This window comes from Pelodiscus sinensis, chromosome 1 (genome assembly GCF_049634645.1).
Source record: "Pelodiscus sinensis isolate JC-2024 chromosome 1, ASM4963464v1, whole genome shotgun sequence".
In the NCBI taxonomy this organism is placed as follows: domain Eukaryota; kingdom Metazoa; phylum Chordata; order Testudines; family Trionychidae; genus Pelodiscus; species Pelodiscus sinensis.
This window is the reverse complement of record NC_134711.1, coordinates 149,217,026-149,235,829: the sequence shown is the minus strand read 5'-3', so window position 1 is coordinate 149,235,829 and position 18,804 is coordinate 149,217,026. Positions and strand designations below refer to the sequence as shown.

Sequence of the window (18,804 nt, the reverse complement as noted above, 5' to 3'; positions counted from 1 at the left end):
CCCCGCCCGGCTTTTGCACCGGACCAGAGGCTCCCAGTGCCGATTGTGGCCCGTCTCCCATCTGGGAGCCTCTGGTTGCGAGTAGAAGCCGGGTGGGGGGAGTGGCTCCCAGCCCCGCCCCTGCCAGGCTTCTGCTGGTGAGTAAAGGGAGTGCCTGCCGGGGCTGCGGCTAGAAGGACTCTGGCTGCGACCAGTGGCTGCACCCCCCCAGCCAGGTGTGCTTCCTGCCCCTCTTCCTCTGTCTCCCCCTCCTGTCCAGCTCCACGGCCCGCGATCCCCCCCAGCTCTGCTTCCCGCCCCCTCTTCCTGCTAGCCAGCCCCATGGCCCCCAGACACCCCACTCCCGCCAGCACTGCTTCCCGCCCCCCTTCCTCCGGACCCCCCATCCTCCCTTCCAGCCCCACAGCCCCCAATCACCCCCCAGCTCTGCTTCCTACCCCCCTTCAGGCCAGCCCCGCCCCCTTCCCCTCCCTCCGTGGCATGCTCGGCCGAGCTCTGCAGTGCTCAGCTGGGCCCCAGCAGGGGAGCAAGTGGCAGCAAGTGGCTGTTTGGGGTCTGCGCTTCCCCGGGGCCCAGTTGAGCGGTGCTCCTGCCGGGGGCCAGCTGAGCGGATGGGGAGCGCGGACCCCAAACGACCGCTTGCTGCCACTTGCTCCCCTGCTGGGGCTCATCTGAGAGGCGCAGCACATGGCCAAGCTGCCACGGAGTGAGGGGAAGGGGGGCGGGGCACTGACATACACGGCCAGGGGGGCGTGGCCATTTACGTCAGCATTACAGATGCACAGACAATGGGCTACTATATATATGATAACTGCCTGCTGTGTAGACGCAGACTAAGTTATTTTGAAATAGTGCGAATGATTTCGAAATAATGTTGCTGTGTAGATATACTCTCATTGTGCTAAAAGAGAAGTCAAAGAAGGCAAGGCTGTCATGGAAAAGCTAAACCATTTCTTTGTATAGGACAGGACTTTGTTGCAGAAGAAGATTCCCATGCCTGAACCATTCTTTTTAGGTGCCAGATCTGAGAACAGTTCCAGATCAGGAGATGTCAATAGAGGAGGTTTTGGATCAAATAAAGAAACTAAACTGTGATAAGTCATTAAAATCAGAGAGAAGTCATGCAAGAGGCCTGAAGGAACTCAGGTATGAAATTGCAGAATTACTAACTGTGTTATGTAATCTATCATTTACATCAGCCTCTGTATCAGATGACTGGAGAGTACTGAATGTAATTTTGATGTAATAAAATCATTAAGAATGGTCAAACTGGATCATGCCAATAGTCCATCTAGCCCCAGATCTGATCTTCCAACAGTGGTCAATGCCAGGTGTTTCAGAAGGAGTGAACAGAAACAGGGAACTTATTGAGTGATCTGTCCCATGTCATCGAATCCTGCTTCTGGCAGTGTAAGGTTTTGGTACATCCAGAGCATGGGGTAATGTTGATACTGCGTATGGCTAATTTCCCAGGCAGAAAAGAAATAATAATGCCGGGATAGTGAGGAGGAATGTGAGAGAGGGGAGATGGGGAAACATGGGTGCCTTGGCAGTGAAGTGTGTGGAGAATGTGGGATGTACAAAGCCCTGGGGAAGGGGAAATGGTGGACAAAGAGCCCCTGACATGGGAGGAAAGAGGGAACACTGAGCCTCCAGCATACAGAATTTGGGGTTTGCAGGGAGTCTCTGAAACAAGGGGGGGGGACGGGGAGAGGGGAACACAGGGAGTTTGTTGGATGGAATGGGGGAATGCAAGGAGCCCCTGGTGTAGGCAACGAACTCGGCTTCCAGGAGCTATGAAGTATGAGCCTCTCTAATTTAAATAAAATATTAAAATTACTGCCTGGTGGCAGGTGTCCAAATGGATCTTAAAGATCCCCTGGCACTTTCCAGTGAGAGTGAGTGAGAGTGTGTGTGTTTGAAACAGAGAAAAGAGCCTGGGTATTTTGACCTACATCTTCCGCAAAAACACACAACTCAAGGTCTGATGTGCAAACTATTGCTGACTATATAATGGCTTATTTTCTTGCCCACGCAGTGTCTGACTCATCACTGCTCTGAGGTATTGTCTGTTAAAACCCAGCTCCCTTTTGTGCCATTGCTACTGGAATTTGAACCTGACATTGCAGAAGGCTGGTTTTCACTGTTTTCTTCTTTTTTCACTCTGGAAAGGGAAAAACAATTAAATATGTGAGTTGACTCATCACATACACTTGCTTTTGAAGCATAATTACATTGACTGTATCTTCCCCAAATCCAATTTACACTAACCAATGTGAAGGCTGGATTGCTGTTGACAGCAGATGCATGCCAAATTCCACAGCCTAAATCATTGTTCAAAGGAGGGGAGAAACACCTCACAATTTTAATCCTGTTCTCCTTAGTAGCCAGTTGCTGGCACTTTTTCCCCTCCTGGACCAGCAGATGGTGTCAGACGGCTGTTTAATGACTCACATAGGACTCGAAAAAGGAAAAGGGACGGTTCTGGTGATAGAGTTGAAAGATGTTAGAGGAAAGCTGCCAGTTTTCAAGGATGTGTGTGGAATTTGAAAGCTGAGATGTGCTGTTGCTTCAACTGTGTTTTGTGTGTGTATCCTACTAGCCTACCTATTTTGGGTGGTTGCGTCTTAGCTTTGCTATTTATCATACCCAACTCAGGGCCTGGCTCTGTGGCGTTTTATGTCTCTTTCCCAAGAGGTTAAGAGGATACTCTTTTGGCTTGAGTATGTTACTCTTTAGCCACTAGATTCATATAACCTTAATTTAGATTTAAATGTGCTTTTTATTTGTCCAGTACCATTTCTCATTCCTATAGTTCTTGTTCTGATGTCTAACAGGAACGAATGACAGAAATTAAAAATCCCTGTTTGTTTTTTCTAGTTGTCTGACCCTGCAGCAGGGGGAGTGACACAGCAACACAGCTGCTGCAGTGTGCTGCTGTGAGCCGGCCATGCTTTAGAATTCACATGCCACTCTCCCAAACAATAGCAGTGGGACAGGGTGAGTGATAGACTATGAACTTTTCACCCTCAGGTCAACAGTTTAGAAGTGGGTCCTCCTTGACTAAAAGGTAACTGTACTGTCAGCCTGTCACATTATTGGATTTTAAGGGTAACAGACAGATCACTGCTGTGTCCATGGGGGAGGGGTTCCCCAAATTGGGTACAGAGTGGGCCATGTGAGGTGTCAAACAAAAGCTTATGTTCTACTGATTCTATGTATGCTACTCATGTACGTGTGTGATGTTTGTATGTGGAGTTATGAATATGGACTTTGCGATGGTACTGTGACTGTTCTCTGCCTGAGATCGAGCAATGGGCCTGGACTGCCTGTCATGAGGAAGGATTGTTCAGTCAATGACTATGCTAATTAGCACTCCTGCATGGACAATGTCTCTCAGAGGAATGCATTTGGAAACCTGCAAACCAGCTAGGGCTGGCATGTGAAACAGAGACAGGTCACTTGACCATGTGACCAGCTCCAGCTTGGGAGATACCAGGAATGGATATAAAAGTGCCATGAGGTGGACTCCATCTTGTCTTCAATCTTGCTACTGATCCCAGATGCAGCCATGATAGGGACAGAGAGCTGGGAAGGATTTGCTGACCCATCCTGACATAGGATGTACAACAAAGACTTCCAAGCTAGCAGTTTGTAACATCCCTGCTAAGAGCCTGCATCAAGTACTCGGTGATTGGTGCATGTAATGTATTCTCCTAAACAACCTTACTCTCAACCTTTTCTTTCTTTTATTAATAAACCTTTGGATTTTAGATTCTAAAGGATTGTCCCAGCATGATCTTGTGGGTAGGATCTAAAGTATAAATTGACCAGGAATCTGTGGCTGGTTATTTGGGGCTGGAGAATCCGTTCGGGGTAGGTGAGATTGGGTTCTATGACCCCTCACGTGTGTGTAGGCTCAGGGCTGATTGTGGCACAGGGAGAGCTGGGATGTGTGAGGGGTTTTGCTTGCAAGGTTTCCTGCAGGCCGAATTGGCAGCTGAAGTGATCTATGAGACTGGTTTGTGACCTGTTTTGGGGAAGGTCTCCAATTGAGGGCTGTAAGTTGCCCTGGTTTTGAGCAATTAGCCCTGAGTGGGTACCCTCGGCCGTGCCCAGACCTGACCCGGTCCATCACACAATCCCAGGCTGCTTCTTATATTATATAGGCCTTCAGTCGGACCGGAACCCAGAATGCAGATACCTCAGAACAAGGATCGCCCATTAAATGAGACCGATTACTATGGAACATTCCAAGTAGGTTGCCCCCTGAGCTGAATGTGCTATGCATACCCTTCTGTGCTGGGGTAGTCAAGAGGTGGACCATGGACCAAATCCAGACCAGCAGATGCCTTTGAACGGACCCCAAAATCTTTTTATTGACTTATCATTATCATTATTGTTGTTATTAAAAAAAATATTTTCTCTGGGGTCTGGACCTTGGCTACACCTTGATCAAGAAATGACACAAAATAATTGGCTGCCCCTACTTGTGTGTCACTGATTTCAAAAGCTTCAGGGGTAGCCGAGTTCGTCTGTTACAGAAAAAAACAACAAATGGTCTGGTAGCACTTTATAAACTAACAAAACATGTAGATGGTATCATGAACTTTCGTGGGCAGAGTCCACTTCTTCAGATGACCGGAGTTATGAGTTGAGGATATGAAAACTCAAAATAAATAGGAGAAGGGAAGGGGGGAGGAGGGGGGGGGGGGAGAAAGATGCTCTGTCTCCCACCCCTTTCCTGTGTACTGGAGAATGGGTGTTAGACCAAAGCAGATAAAAATCAAAGTCAGTAGATAGATTGCTAAGGCAGGAAGGATACCATTCAGAATGCTGTTAGAACCTCAGCGATAAAGTCCCTACCATCCCAAGTCTCGATTAAGCCCAATAGCATGTGAATTGAATTTGTGTATGTAACATAATTCCATGCTTTCCCTGTGTATTTGGCTTGAGGAGCTGGCCTGTGACAAGACCGCCACCTGCAGATCTGTTAGAGTATGGTTAGGCAAGGAGAAATGTTCTTCTTGATTTCAAAGGGATTAATAGGAACGATAGCAGGGCAACAGCTCATGTAATGGGTTGATCTAAAAAGCAGGAATAGACTCAAGTTGCAACATTTGAGTGCAGATTTCAGCCTCCTCCCTCGCCAACATCATCATCAACAACATTTAATTTGAAGAGGTGTTAAGGTCTGTAGATCTGGGGGGATACGTAGAACTGAGCAAAACACTGATTTGGGGGTTTGATGACTGAACCAAAGAATTGGGAAAAAATCCCTGTCTAATTTTGAATCTAATTTGATTTTTTTTCTTATCTTCCTGAAATGAAATACAGCAAATATTTCATGCAGGTTGTCGGGAATGTTTCAAATGTCAACTTAAAATGACATTTTAAAACAAAGCACAGATTTGAATTAACATTTCAAAACAAAATATTGATTTGGATCAATATTTTTGAAACAAAGCCTTTTGATGTACAGTTTTTGGGGATATTGAAAGTATTCACCAAATTTGACCCAAATTTGTGAATACTTTTGGTATCCTGAAACATTCCTTTTTTTGTTTAATTTGCTATCAGCTGAATCCCCCTCCCCTCTCCAGCTGTACTTACCAGCCTGTAATGAAGCTGCTTTCATGAGATACTATGACAGGATTTTGGAGTTGTAGTTAACCAGTCAGACTCTGTCATGTGCATTTGACCTCGGTTCCAGGCCATTGTCCAGATGGGATCCTTTGTAAAAGTAGGTGTTTGGATTTTGAACATCCCACATTCCTCAAGGGTGCTGTTGGATTCAGGGTTCGGTTCAGATTAATTTTTGTGCCAAAGAGTTAATAAAATGGAAAATATTAGTTGAGCAGCCTGCATATGATTGTCTAAGATATAATTTTATGCAATCTGAAGAATTTTCTTTGTTTTATAAAGTGACAGCTTTTAATGATGGCATAATACATTCCCCTTGGTAGACTTGTTCTTGGGCAATAGCATGTGACGTATATCAATTCTTGGCCAGAAGCACCGAAAAGGAGGGAAATGCAGAAAAACACTCCTTAGTGACGGAAAATACTGTTGCTTTGCCTTGTCACAATGGCCCTACAACTGGACAGGCAATTATAAGTGTTGTAAGCTATGAAGGATGTTACATAAAATCCACATCCAGGAATGAGAATGACTAATGTGTAAGACATTTCATCTCGAGAAGCCCACAGCTCATTACCAACTATTCAATTGTGCAGTTTCCATTCTGGCCCCTGTAGGGGGCAGTGTGGTGCTGTGCTGCCCTAGGAGGTGCAATTTCTCCTTGAGCTCCAGTCAGGGAAAGCTGTGAAATCCCTTTGGGTCATGTACTGTGCCCTCCTTTCCTTGGCTGGCCACCTTGCCTGTCTGGCATGGAGTGGGGCAGGGCTATAATGGGTTCCTTTGGATGATTTGCATCTCTGGCATGCTAAGAAGGGGAATTTTGCCTTGTCCTTGATTAAGGGGAGACATACAAAGGAACTGTGTTTCTACCGGTCCCCATTCTGTGAACCCACATGAAGGCTAGGGAAGTTAAGCCCCTAATTAGTGGAGATGGGTTAGTCACTTGAACATTAGCTTTGTAGTGCAATTGCTCCCCTGAAATGCTGGTTCAAGGCCTGTTTCGTCAGTAAGCCTTGACAGCAAAAAGAAGTTATGGTCCCTTTAGCTGTTGCCCCGGTAACAAATCAGCTCAGTCTATAGTTTTGGATTTTCAATGGTATGTACTAATTTCCCAAAATCCTCCGAGTATCAACCTGGGAGGGAGGTACTTTCATGGCCCAGTGTTACAAGAAAGTGGAGAAAGGGTTAGCCAGTTGTGGTGTGTCAGGCCAGTTGCTTAGGCTAGGTCTACACTGCAGACTTCTTGTGCAAGAAGCTTTTTGCAGAAGAGATCTTCCGCAAAAACTTCTTGCACAAGAGCGTGTGCACACTACAAAAGTGTATCAGAAAAGCCATACACTTTTGCACAAGAGAGCGTCCAGACTGCATGGACGCTCTCTCGCAAGAAAGCGCTGATTGCCATTAACAGAATGGCCACTAGGGCACCTGTGCTTCTTTCCATAGGCTGTTTTTGCGCAAACCCCCCTGTTTCCCGTCCACACACATCTTTCTGCACAAGAGCTCATCCATAAAAAGGCTTATTCCTCATAGAAAAAGGAATACCTATACTGCAAACCCCCCTGGCTGTGTCTAGACTGCATCCCTTTTCTGTAAAAGGGATGCAAATTAGACACATCACAATTGCAAATGAAGCGGGGATTTAAATCCCCCCCTCTTCATTTGCATAAACATGGCTGCTGCTTTTTTCCGGCTCGGAGCTTTGCTGGAAAAAAGCACCAGTCTAGACGTGGATCTTTCGGAAAATAAAGCCTTTTCCAAAAGATCCCTTATTCCTTATTTTAAGAGGAATAAGGGATCTTTTGGAAAAGGCTTTATTTTCCAAAAGATCCGCATCTAGACTGGCGCTTTTTTCCAGCAAAGCTCCGAGCCGGAAAAAAGCGGCAGCCATGTTTATGCAAATGAAGCGGGGGGGATTTAAATCCCTGCTTCATTTGCAATTGTGATGTGTCTAATTTGCATCCCTTTTACGGAAAAGGGATGCAGTCTAGACACAGCCCCTCTGTTCTGTCGATTCCCTATATATTTTCTGGTGCAAAAACTCTGCAGTGTAGACATAGCCTCAGTGTGCCCCTTTGGATTTGCTGGATTTCTGCTTATTGCATCTGAGGAGTCTGGAGGACTAGATGACACTAGGAACTCACAAATGGATATAAAGCCTCTAAGAGATCTTAACACCTTACCAGCACCAGCACTAGCCTGGGATAGCTGATACGAAAGGACACTGACCCTATGTGGAAAGTGTTCTGGTCTCTCAGGCTGTGCATTAGAGGACAAAAGACCACCCTCAGAATTCAGCTTCCTCATTGGCAGTCTCAGGAAAGGGGCATAAGAATATAAGAATGGCCATCCTGGGTCAGATCAAAGGTCCATCTAGTTCAGTATCCTCTCTTCCTATAGTGGCCAATGCCAGGTGCCCCGGCTGGAGTGGTGGGTATCTCTCCCCCAGGGAGGTGGGGGCTGTGCTGCCCAGCTGGCGGCTGCACCAGAACTGTTGAGGGGCAGGGATGCACTTGTTTGCTGCCCCCGAGGTCATTCTGGTGTATAACTGTTCCGGCTATCACAGCCCTCCCTTTCTGTTTGATGAGAAACAGTCGCATTCCACATACATCCCGTTATCATGACACAATCAAACCCTCACCTTGCTTTAAGATATAATAAGAGGTAGCTCCCTACCAAATTTGGTGGTCTTTGCTCTTATTGTATGGGAGGAGCACTTGCACAAACAGATTCACAGACAGACAGATACACAAACTATCTCAAATATATAGTAGATTCCTCACATTCTGGAAATGTGACAGAGTGCTTAGAGTTAGGAGCACTCTGACCCAGCACTCTGGTCTCTAAGGTTCTAGCTACCTTCTCCTGTCCCTTCTAAAAATGTACTTAATTGGGAGATGGATGCTCAATAGTCTAAATAGGCTAGGGGCCGATGAGCTAATGAGAGCAACTGACCCATCACCTGGGAACAGTTAAAGGACAGGAAGGAAGTGCAAGAGGAATGATTACCAGCGGTGACAGGACCCCAAGACGAGATCTTTCCTTCTTGTTCTTCTGGGCTTGGGCTGAAAGGGAAGTGACTTCCATTTGTATGGTGCTGTACAAAGCTGTACTGGTGAAGGGGTCTGATCTACACTAGGGAGTTACTTTGAAATAACTCCCCTTATTTCGAAATAACAAGCAGAGCGTCCACACTACCAAGCCCCCTTTTTTTAAAATAAGGGGCTGGTTACTTCAAAATAATAATTCCCACTTTCCAAGAGGAATAACACTTATTTCAAAATAGTGGTAGTGTGGACGTGCCACTGCTGCTATTTCAAAATAACTACTCCCCAGAGTCATTCAAAGTAATTACTCCCCAGTGTTTCCTGGGGCTCTAAGTCAAGGTAGTGCATCCATATTAAGGGAGCCTGCCTTGGACTAATTTTGGGACTTCCTTGTAGTGTGGACACGCTATTTCAATATAATTATTTTGAAATTTCTTAGTGTAGACATGCCCTAAGTGTCCAGGCTGTGTGAAGTGAGCCAGAGGATGGAAAAGATCACAAAATGGCTCTGTTGCTAAACCCACAGCTTAACTTTCAAAGCTCCAACTGACTTCAGTGTGATTTGACTTCTAAAATTTGGGCCTTTTACTGATCAATATTATACTAGGTATCCAAAGCCAGACAACATAAACCTGAAATGGGAGCTGTACAAACAACCGATTTTTCTGTTTGCTGACCAAAAATATCTCACACACAAATTGTTTTGGGTCAAAGAAAATGTTTCATTTAATTTATGAGTTTTTAAAATAAAATGGTATAAAGGTATAAAACTGTATAATAATAAAATAGAAAGTCATTTAAATTGAAAAAATCTAAACATTTAATTTATAAAATATCAAAACAAGCAATTTAGATTATTTCTCTTTTATTATTGAAATAATCTGGCAAATTCAACACAAATTTGCAAAATGCTTCAGTTGACCTGATTCTGCATTATTCATCAAAAAGTTTTGTCTGAAAAATTTCACCCATAACAATGAAGTGTGCCCATTATAAATGATTTATGAATACTGAAGTTCACAGTCTGTCACCTTTATTGTTAGCTAAATCCTGTCTTCATTCAAAAAGCTGAAGATAATAGTATTCAACAGTTTTCATCTTCCAACTTCCTTGTAATTCTTGACCAATTAACCCTCTCAAGATCCCAGTGAGATAGATAAGTAAGGGCACATCTACATTGCATGCTTTTTCAGAATAAGCTATTTCAGAGGAAATACTCAGAAATGACTTATTTCAAAACAGTGTGTCTATACAACAAATGCCCATTGAGATAACGCTGAACTATTTTGAAATAAAGTGTCCGCTCATTGGATGCTGAATAGCATTTAAGGCCACCGGAAGTACTTTACTCAGGCTATCAGGACAGCACTCTCTTCCTAGAGCTGCTGCCTGAAGCTATCTCAGGCTCAAACTTAAAGGTAACCACCCGTACAGCCGTGTCTCAGGCTCTTCTCCTTTGCCTACATCTTTGAGGCTATGTCTACACTACAGAGTTTTTGCGAAAAAACGACTGTTTTTCCGCAAAAACTCATGAAGCGGCCACACTTCAAGTGCGTTTTTGCGCAAAAAAATTGAAAGAATGGAAGAGGTTTTGCACAATTGGCATTCTTCTTTCTACAAGGAAAAAGACTTTTTGCGAAAGAGTTCTTTTGCAAAAAGGCATGTGTGGACGGGTAAGGGGTTTTTGCACAAAAAGAGAAAAAAGCACAGGTGCCTTGGTGGCCATTCTGTGCATACCAATCAGTGCTTACTTTTGAGAGAGCGTTGAACGCTCTCTTTCACAAAAGCCCATCACTTTTTCAATGCACTTTTGCAGTGTGGATTCGATCTTGCACAAGAAGTTTTTTGCGGAAGATCTCTTCCGATAAAAGCTTCTTGCGCAAGAAGCCTGCAGTCTAGACGTAGCCTGAGGGACAGCAAAGCCTTTTCTCTGCTTGCTGTGGTTGCCTTTGTGGACATTTCAGCACTCCTACCATGGAGCTGGACCTGCCTCCCAGCAGTTGACGGCTCTTGTATGTCTTGGTGCACCTCCTGCTGAAGTTTCTGCGGGCTGCCTCCCTGGGCCTGCAGGAACAGGACCCCCAGCTCCTTGTGGGGCAATTCCTCACCTCCTTCCAGGCACTGCTCATGCAGCTTGATCCCACCTGCCCTTCCCCACACATTGTGCACCACTGCTTCTGGTGACTGGACACCAGCTCCAACTGGTGGGACCGGATCATCGTGGAGTGGTGGGACAACCAGCAGTAGCTCCAGAGTTTCTGCATGTGGAAGGACACCTTTCTGGAGCTGTGTGAGTGGCTCAGCCCTGCCCTCATGTGATGGGTTACCCAGATGAGGCCTGCCACCCCCGTCCAGAAGTGGGTCACCATCATCCTCTGGAAACTCGCCATGCCGGACACCTACTGATCCATCAGGAACCAGATCTAGGATTGCTAGAACCTTTCACAAAAAATTGCTGGCTTTGCCGCCATGGGCTTCCTCAAGTACAGAGGGTGGGGGCTGTTCTTGGCGCCCACATCCTCATCCGGGCCCCCAACCACTGGGCATCTGAGTGTAAACAAAACTGAAGTGCATATTCCACCCTCTCCAAAAACAAACAGCCTGAAAAACAGCCCATGCATTCTACCCAATTGTAGGCAAATGCCTAAACCATGCACTTTATATCATTAGCTGATGGTCACTAGAGTTGGGCTATATCAGGCTAGACTGCCTTCCACTGAATTCACAATCATGCTTGTAGGAGTTAAAAGTGGCTGTATATTTCAGCTTCCAGTCTTCCTCTGTTCTTTTTGGGCAGTTAAAATCTACACAGCCAAAACAACATTCCTGTTCGAAAGAGTTTTCTTACAGTTGGATACAAAGGACCAGTGTGGATGTTTGTCAGTGGTAGGCTTTATAGAATCAGTGGGGAAAACAATAGTCCCTTATAAGGGTTTCTCAACCCCTGGGTCGGAACCCAACACTGCCTCACCAGAATGTTTCAAAGGGTGGTGTGGCAGCTCCTGTCCCATGGGGCTGGCTGGGCTCACCTCCCTGCTCCAGAAACCACAGTCTCCAAGGTCCCAGCACCACACAGCTTTGGCCCAGCCGTCATGATGACGGGAGCCCGGAAGGCCAAATGTGAGCAAGTGGCTGCAGCCCCCACAGCCAGGTCACCGGTCCACTCACACACATTTGGTCCAGTTAGATGGGGGTAGGACTAAGACCGAGCACCACTGCAACTGCAGAGGCTGCAACAGAGCTGAGATCCAACCTTGCCAGTCCTGCAGGAGTTGCCACTGTGGAGTGAGTGCTGGGTTGGACCGAACTCCTCCCAAGTCCTGAGGGGCAGGATCTGACCAAAACCACCCCCAGACTACGTACTGGGGTTTGACAGGCCACAAACATTTACAAATGGGCCCAGAACCTCAAAAGACTGAGCCACTGTCTCAGGTTACCAAACTCTGAACCAGTTAGTGCTCCACAGGACATCACAAATACTTTGACCGCCCACTGGGAAGGTCATAGTCATCCCGAGAAGTCTCTAGAGCACTGGCGCAAGGGTATCCCTGGTGATGTACAATGCAGTGCACCACACAGCTGCTTGACTTCAGTTTCTGAATGGTGCCAAGGAGCAGCCCCACTCTGCATGCACTGTAGCAGCAGTCTCAAGGTAACAAGTGCATGGATGACTGTAGCAAGGTCTGTATTTGGAGAGAAATGATCACACTCTTCTCAGTAGGCTTAGGTGGAAAATAGTTGTTCATGTCCAGAGCAGTGTGCAGGGACAGCAGTGTGCAGAGCAGTGTCCATACCAAGTGTGCAGGGACAGTTTTGGGTCTAATAAGATACCCTAGACTGTAAATCTGTGTGACAAATGGCTCCCGTGCTCCTCAGGGCAGATATCATCCCCACTGGCTTGTCAATGCCTCATTTCCATTTGCAGTGAGCCCTTTCCACCTTTCCCTCTTCCAGCTTCCAACCACATGTAGGTGTGGACCACTCATTCCACTGCACCAGCTGGGTCAGATACCAGCAGAGGTTCGTGTTTTCAGCTCCGTCGACGGAGCCATGTGGATGAGTTTACTAGACATAGGAAAATGAAGCGGTGATTTAAATAATCACCGCTTCATTTACATCAAAATGGCTGCCGTGCTGTGCTGATCAGCTGTTTGGTGGCACAGCGTGGTAGTCTGGACATGCCGCCATTGACAAGGGAAGCCTTTGTCGACCACTCCGTTATGCCTCATGGAATGAGGTTTACCGGAGCGGTCGACAAAGGCTTCCCTTGTTGACCACGGAGTGTCCAGACTACCGCACTGTGCCGCCAAACAGCTGATCGGCACAGCGCGGCAGCCATTTTGATGTAAATGAAGCGGCGATTATTTAAATCACCGCTTCATTTTTCTATGTCTAGTAAACTCATCTACATGGCTCCGTCGATGGAGCCATGTAGTCTAGATATACTCTTGGATTGCAGGTTAGTAGCCAGGGCCACCTCAAAATGGAAAAAAATTAGCCAGGGACACAGGGGTCAGTGTTGTCCTTTCCCATATGCAGAATAAGCAGTTGAATAGGGCACCTGAAAATCTGGGGCACCACTGGTAGTGTGTCTACACTATGGGATAAGGTCGAATTAAGATACACAACGTCAGCTACGTTAATCGTGTAGCTGAAGTTTAAGTACCTTAACTATGACTTTTGGCGCTGTCCAGGCTGCAGGAAGTCGAAGGGAGAACACTCTCCCTTCAACTTCCCTTACTCCTCAGGGAAACAGGACGACCGGCATCTACCAGAGTGCCCCTCTCAGTTCAAATTAGCGTGTCCTCAATAGCCCTCATCAACAATAGCGGCCTCAATCTTCTCCATAGTGTAGACATACCAACTGTGTCTACACTGGCCGCGTGTTCTTGCGCAAGTAAACTGACGTTGTACTGTAGAAAATCAGGGCTTCTTGGACGAGAACTCTGACGCTCCCTCTCAGGAAGAAACCCTCTTGTGCAAGAGCCCTTCCAGAAGAGGCCAGTGTAGACAGGCAACATGAATTTCTTGCACAAGAAGCCCCTATGGTTAAAATGGCCATCAAAGCTTTCTTGCGCAAGAGAGCAACTACACTGCCATGGATGCTCTTGCACAAAAACACATGCCAGTGTAGACGCACTCTTGTGGAAGACTTTTTGCACAAGAACTCTTCTGCAAAAGAGTTCTTGCGCAAGAAGCTGCCAGTGTAGACGTAGCCACCCTGTGTCTTAATGTCCACCCATCTGCCTCTTCCTATCCCAGTTCTGTGGCTTCCCTTTCTCCAGAGAGGATCTAGTTAACTTAAAAGTGAAAAAGCCTGCCAGTGCTATTAGCAGAACAACTAAATCTGGAAAAGAGCCATTCAAGTGATAATTATAGCCATTTAACAGGGATAGCCTGTCAGTTTCTGAATTTACTGTGTTAGTCTATAGGACCTTAGTTTAAAATTTGCTTTAAAAATATTTCATTAGTGTATTGGTGAAGATTATAAAATCACATCTCTAAAAGATTGCCTCCACCCCCTCCCCCAGCTGCCATTGGGCATAGGGGCACCAGTTTAATACTACTGCATAAGGCCCTATAAATCCCAAGGGTGGCCCTAACTGGGGTGAACACCTAACCTTCTGTAAAGTCCATGGTGCGATCTTGCAGAACAGACAGGAATTCAAGCTTCCTGGTTTTATCTGAAACTATATGGCATTCCATGCATCTACTGCAGAAAGATGAAGGACTGGGGAAAACCCTGTAGTTCCAGGGAGTGTCATATTTAGCATTTAACCCTTTACATCAGTAGTTTGCAAACTACTTGGAAGATAGTTCCTAAGTATCACCATCCTCCATGTAGGTTGGATTTCATGAGAGAGAAACTGAAGCGCAGCACCATGCTGAAGTTCTCATGATCTGTCAGTGGCAGATGTAGAACCCAAAATTCCCGACTCCCCATTCACCACCGGCTTATGCACTGGACCACTGCCAAACCTAATCTAGATTCTAAGATCAGACACCAGATTTCATTCCCAGAAACAGTCTGAGGGGTTGCTGAATGATGCCTGTCTGTTAGACCACCAACTTCGCATGCCCCAGGGTTCCAGGATGAAAATGAATATAATTCCCAGAAGCAGTGTTTGTTTTTTCAAGAGCCCATGGCTTGGCACACTCAGAATACAAACTTTGTTTGCAAGGAGTTTCTGGGACTTTTTCATGGGAATGGCTACATTCAAGCTCAAGCCCAACTTCTCTTCCATCTGTATACATAGGGCACATCTACATTGTGGGCTAAAGTTGAGTTAAGCTACACACCTTCAGCTATGTTAATTACGTAGCTGAAGTCCAGGTACCTTAACTTGGCTTTTGGCGCTGTCCACACAGCAGGAAGTTGAAGGAAGAACACTGTTCCTCTGACTTCCCTTACTTCTTGTGAAACAAGGCTTACAGAAGTCAGAGTAAGAAGCCTATTATTTCAACATTATTTTGAAATAATGGGCTTGCTGTGTAGACACTCTCTCTGGGTATGTCTACACTACAGCACTAATTCGAACTAACTTAATTCGAATTAGTTAATTCGAACTAGTGCATCTAGACCTAAAAACTAGTTCAAATTAGCATTTTGCTAATTCGAACTAGCATGTCCACATTGAGTGGACCCTGAACCGAGGTTAAGGATGGCCGGAAGCAGTGCCGGCAGGGCATCAGATTGGGACTTAGAGCGTGGAGCTTCTGTCTCAGGCTAGCCGAGGGCTGTGCTTAAAGGGACCCGACCCCCACCCCGGACAGACAGTTCTCAGGGGTTCCCCACTTGCAAAGCAGTCCTGGCTTGGAGTGCCCTGAATGCCCACACTCGGCACATCACAGCACTTGGCCATCAGCCCGGCTGCCATCGGGAGGGGGGGGTCAATTGGAGGGCTGCAGGAGAGTTTCCACCCCGAGGAGCCCGCAGAGCCACCCCAGTCCTCCTCATCGGGGGCTCGTACCCCATTCCTCCCTCACATCCTTCCACTTACCTGTCCCTAGCCCCCCTTCCTGATGTACAAAATAAAGGACACGTGATCAAAAATAGAAACTCTCTTTATTTAACAAAACTGGGGGAGACTGGGAAAAGGAGGCGGGAGAGGGGAGAGCAACTAAAACGATCAGGGGTTTGGAACAGGTCCCATATGAAGAGAGGCTAAAGAGACTGGGACTTTTCAGCTTAGAAAAGAGGAGACTGAGGAAGGATATGATAGAGGTCTATAAAAGCATGAGTGGTGTGGAGAGGGTGCATAAAGAAAAGTTCTTCATTAGTTCCCATAATAGAAGGACTAGAGGACACCAAATGAAAGGAATGGGTAGCAGGCTTCAAACTAATAACAGAAAGTTCTTCTTCACAAAGCAAATAGTCAACCTGTGGAACTCCTTGCTGCAGGAGGCTGTGAAGGCTAGAACTATAACAGAGTTTAAAGAGAAGTTAGATAAATTCATGGAGGTTGGGTCCATAGAGTGCTATTAGCCAGGGAGTAGAAATGGTGTCCCTGGCCTCTGTTTGTGGAAGGATGGAGATGGATGGCACGAGACAAATGGCTTGGTCATTGTCTTCAGTCCATCCCCTCCAGGGTATCTAGTGTTGGCTGCTGTCAGCAGACAGGCTACTGGGCTAGATGGACCTTTGGTCTGACCCAGTACGGCCGTTCTAAGCTCAGGGCTCAGGGTCAGGGGTCTCACTGGACCACCGTGATTTTCATGCAAACCTGCTCCTGGGTGGCCAGGCTGGCAGCTATCCTGCCTTAGACGGCCACTTTCCTGTGTCTAGTGCGGAGGTCGTGGATGAGGTCCACGATGTCCACACTAGACCAGGCGGGCGCCCGCCTCTTGTGGCCCCGGGCAGGCTCCTGGGAGCCGCCAGCCTGGTCCCAGGAAGAGGCGGAGGGCTGGGTGGCAGCGGGTGGCTGGCTCGTGCCGTGTCAGGTGCAGGATCTGCTGGCTGGGTGCTGACAGGCTTGCACCTGGCACGGGCACCATAGCCAGCCCGTGCCCCTTTAAGGGCTCCGGGGCCAGGAGGGGGGCAGACGAGTTTCTCTGATGGTGCCCAGAGTGGCCACCAGGGCAAGCTGGGAAGGGCTAGCCTCCCATAGTTCGAATTTTTTTCACAGCCCTTAATTCAAACTACTTAATTCGAACTAGGTGTTAGTCCTCGTAGAATGAAGTTGACCTAGTTCGAATTAAGCGCTCGCTAGTTCGAATTAAGTTCGAACTAGCAGTTTGCCTGTGTAGCGCCTATTAAAATTAATTCAAACTAACCGCTGTTAGTTCGAATTAACTTTGTAGTGTAGACATACCCTCTGTTATTTCAAAATAACATGAGCCATTTTGAAATAACACTGCTGTGTAGACATAGCCATATTGTGCTAACCCAGGGGATGATAGGACGGAGCCTGAGAGAAGCTGGGAGCCAGGGTGCAAGTCCTATTGCTTTGCAGTATAGACACAGCCCCACTGGACTTATGCTCTGGAAGTCCACCAAAAGTATCCCGCAATCATATGGCCTGGATTTCTTTGTCTCTCGGACAGCCCAGTTTTCCCACACTGCAACACATGTAGCAGGCTAGAGTGGCCACATTTTGGCTGGGCTTTAGGAAGTCTGGGGTGTAGGTGGTTGCATTTAGTCCTGCATAATACAGTATAGATGCTGGAACCCAAGTTTGGACCCAGGGCTCAACAGTTCCTCGTTAACAAAGCCACAATCTGCTAGCTTGGGTTCTACTAAGGCTGTGCTTGCATTGCAGAGCAGACATGCCCTCGGCAGCATTGTCTTCACGGTTTCACGGGACCTTCGTCGTGCAGACTAAATTGATCAGCAGGAAGAAAATAGCCGTTGCCTAGGCAACCAGCTGATGATTCAGCCTGGGTAGCAAGCTGCAAAAGCTGCGAGACGATGGTAATTTTCCAGACACTTAATCCAGCTTTTTTTTTTCTTTCTTTTTCTCACTCTAACCAGGAGAAATCCTCCTCTCACTTTTTTTTTTTTTTTTTTAAATTTGCAGGCCTATGCATGCTGCAGCCCTACGTGATGCAGAGAATAGTTCTCTACAGCTCTTATGCTAGATGGCGTCACAGGGACAGCTCGAAATAATGCTGATGAACCGTTCGATAGAGTGAAATGGAGCCCCCAAAGAGAATAAAAATAGAAATTGAAATTGAAGGCTGCAAAAGCCAAACCCAGCCCCCAAACTCACCACGAGCATCACGTTTCTTATAATAACCCTGAGCTGGCTTCTCTGTGTTGTGACTGTGTCTCCCTCACCTCATTCCTTTTAGCAATTATCAGTGCTGCGTGACCTCCAAAAGTAATCTGTACTGGGCACACACAGGGAAACAGGGCAGAGAGATCTATATTCAGCAAATGCTCTTCAACAAGGGAGTCTCCCTTTTTACCACTTAGACATAATATTTTGTTATTTAGTGTGAGGTTTAGTGCTGATTAAAGGTATTTGGGCGTTGGGAAGAATTCTTCCCCAGATCATATTGGTAGAGACCTGGGGGGAGAGGGAGTTAGCCTTCCTCTGCGGCATGAGGCACAGGTCACTTGAAGGTTTAAACTAGTGTAAATGGTTGCTTCTCTGTGATTTGAAGTCTTTCAGCCATGATTTGAAGACACGAGTAATTCAATCAGAGGCTAGGGGATCTACTGCAGGAGTGGGTGGGTGAGGTTCTGCGGCCTGCAACATGCAGGAGGTCAGACTAGATAAGCATGACGGTAAAGTCAATGAGCATCAGATTAACACCCCGGAGGCTGAGAGCCTCTTTACCCCAGAACCGGTATGACACCGGCGGCGGAATTGCCAGTTTTGCGACTTGCCGTAAAGCAGGGGGGTCTCAACCTTGTTCTGAGGCCCACCCCAATGTGCTATAAGATCGCCACAGCCCACTTGTGCCACAGCTATTTTTGTGCATATAAAAGCCAGGGCTGGCATTAGGGGCAGCAGACAGGGCAATTGCCTGTGGCCTCATGCTTCAAGAACCACTCAAAAGCTACATAGCTCTAGAGTTTTGGCTTCAGCCCTGGGTGGTAGGATTCATGACACTCTCTTTTTCAGGAGAACCTTAGAAAGAATGGAAACATCATGCTGGCTTTGGTTTTTGTTTG

At 46.7% G+C, this 18,804-nt stretch overlaps 1 long non-coding RNA gene across 1 annotated transcript; it reads left to right on the top strand.

Annotated features, from left to right (window-relative positions):
• Positions 1 to 684: 684 nt before the first annotated feature.
• Positions 685 to 17,978, top strand: LOC142826865 (uncharacterized). The gene is made up of 3 exons (XR_012901136.1): positions 685 to 1,146; positions 17,444 to 17,595; positions 17,702 to 17,978. It is a non-coding gene; the product is annotated as an uncharacterized LOC142826865 (long non-coding RNA).
• The last annotated feature ends 826 nt before the right edge of the window (positions 17,979 to 18,804 follow it).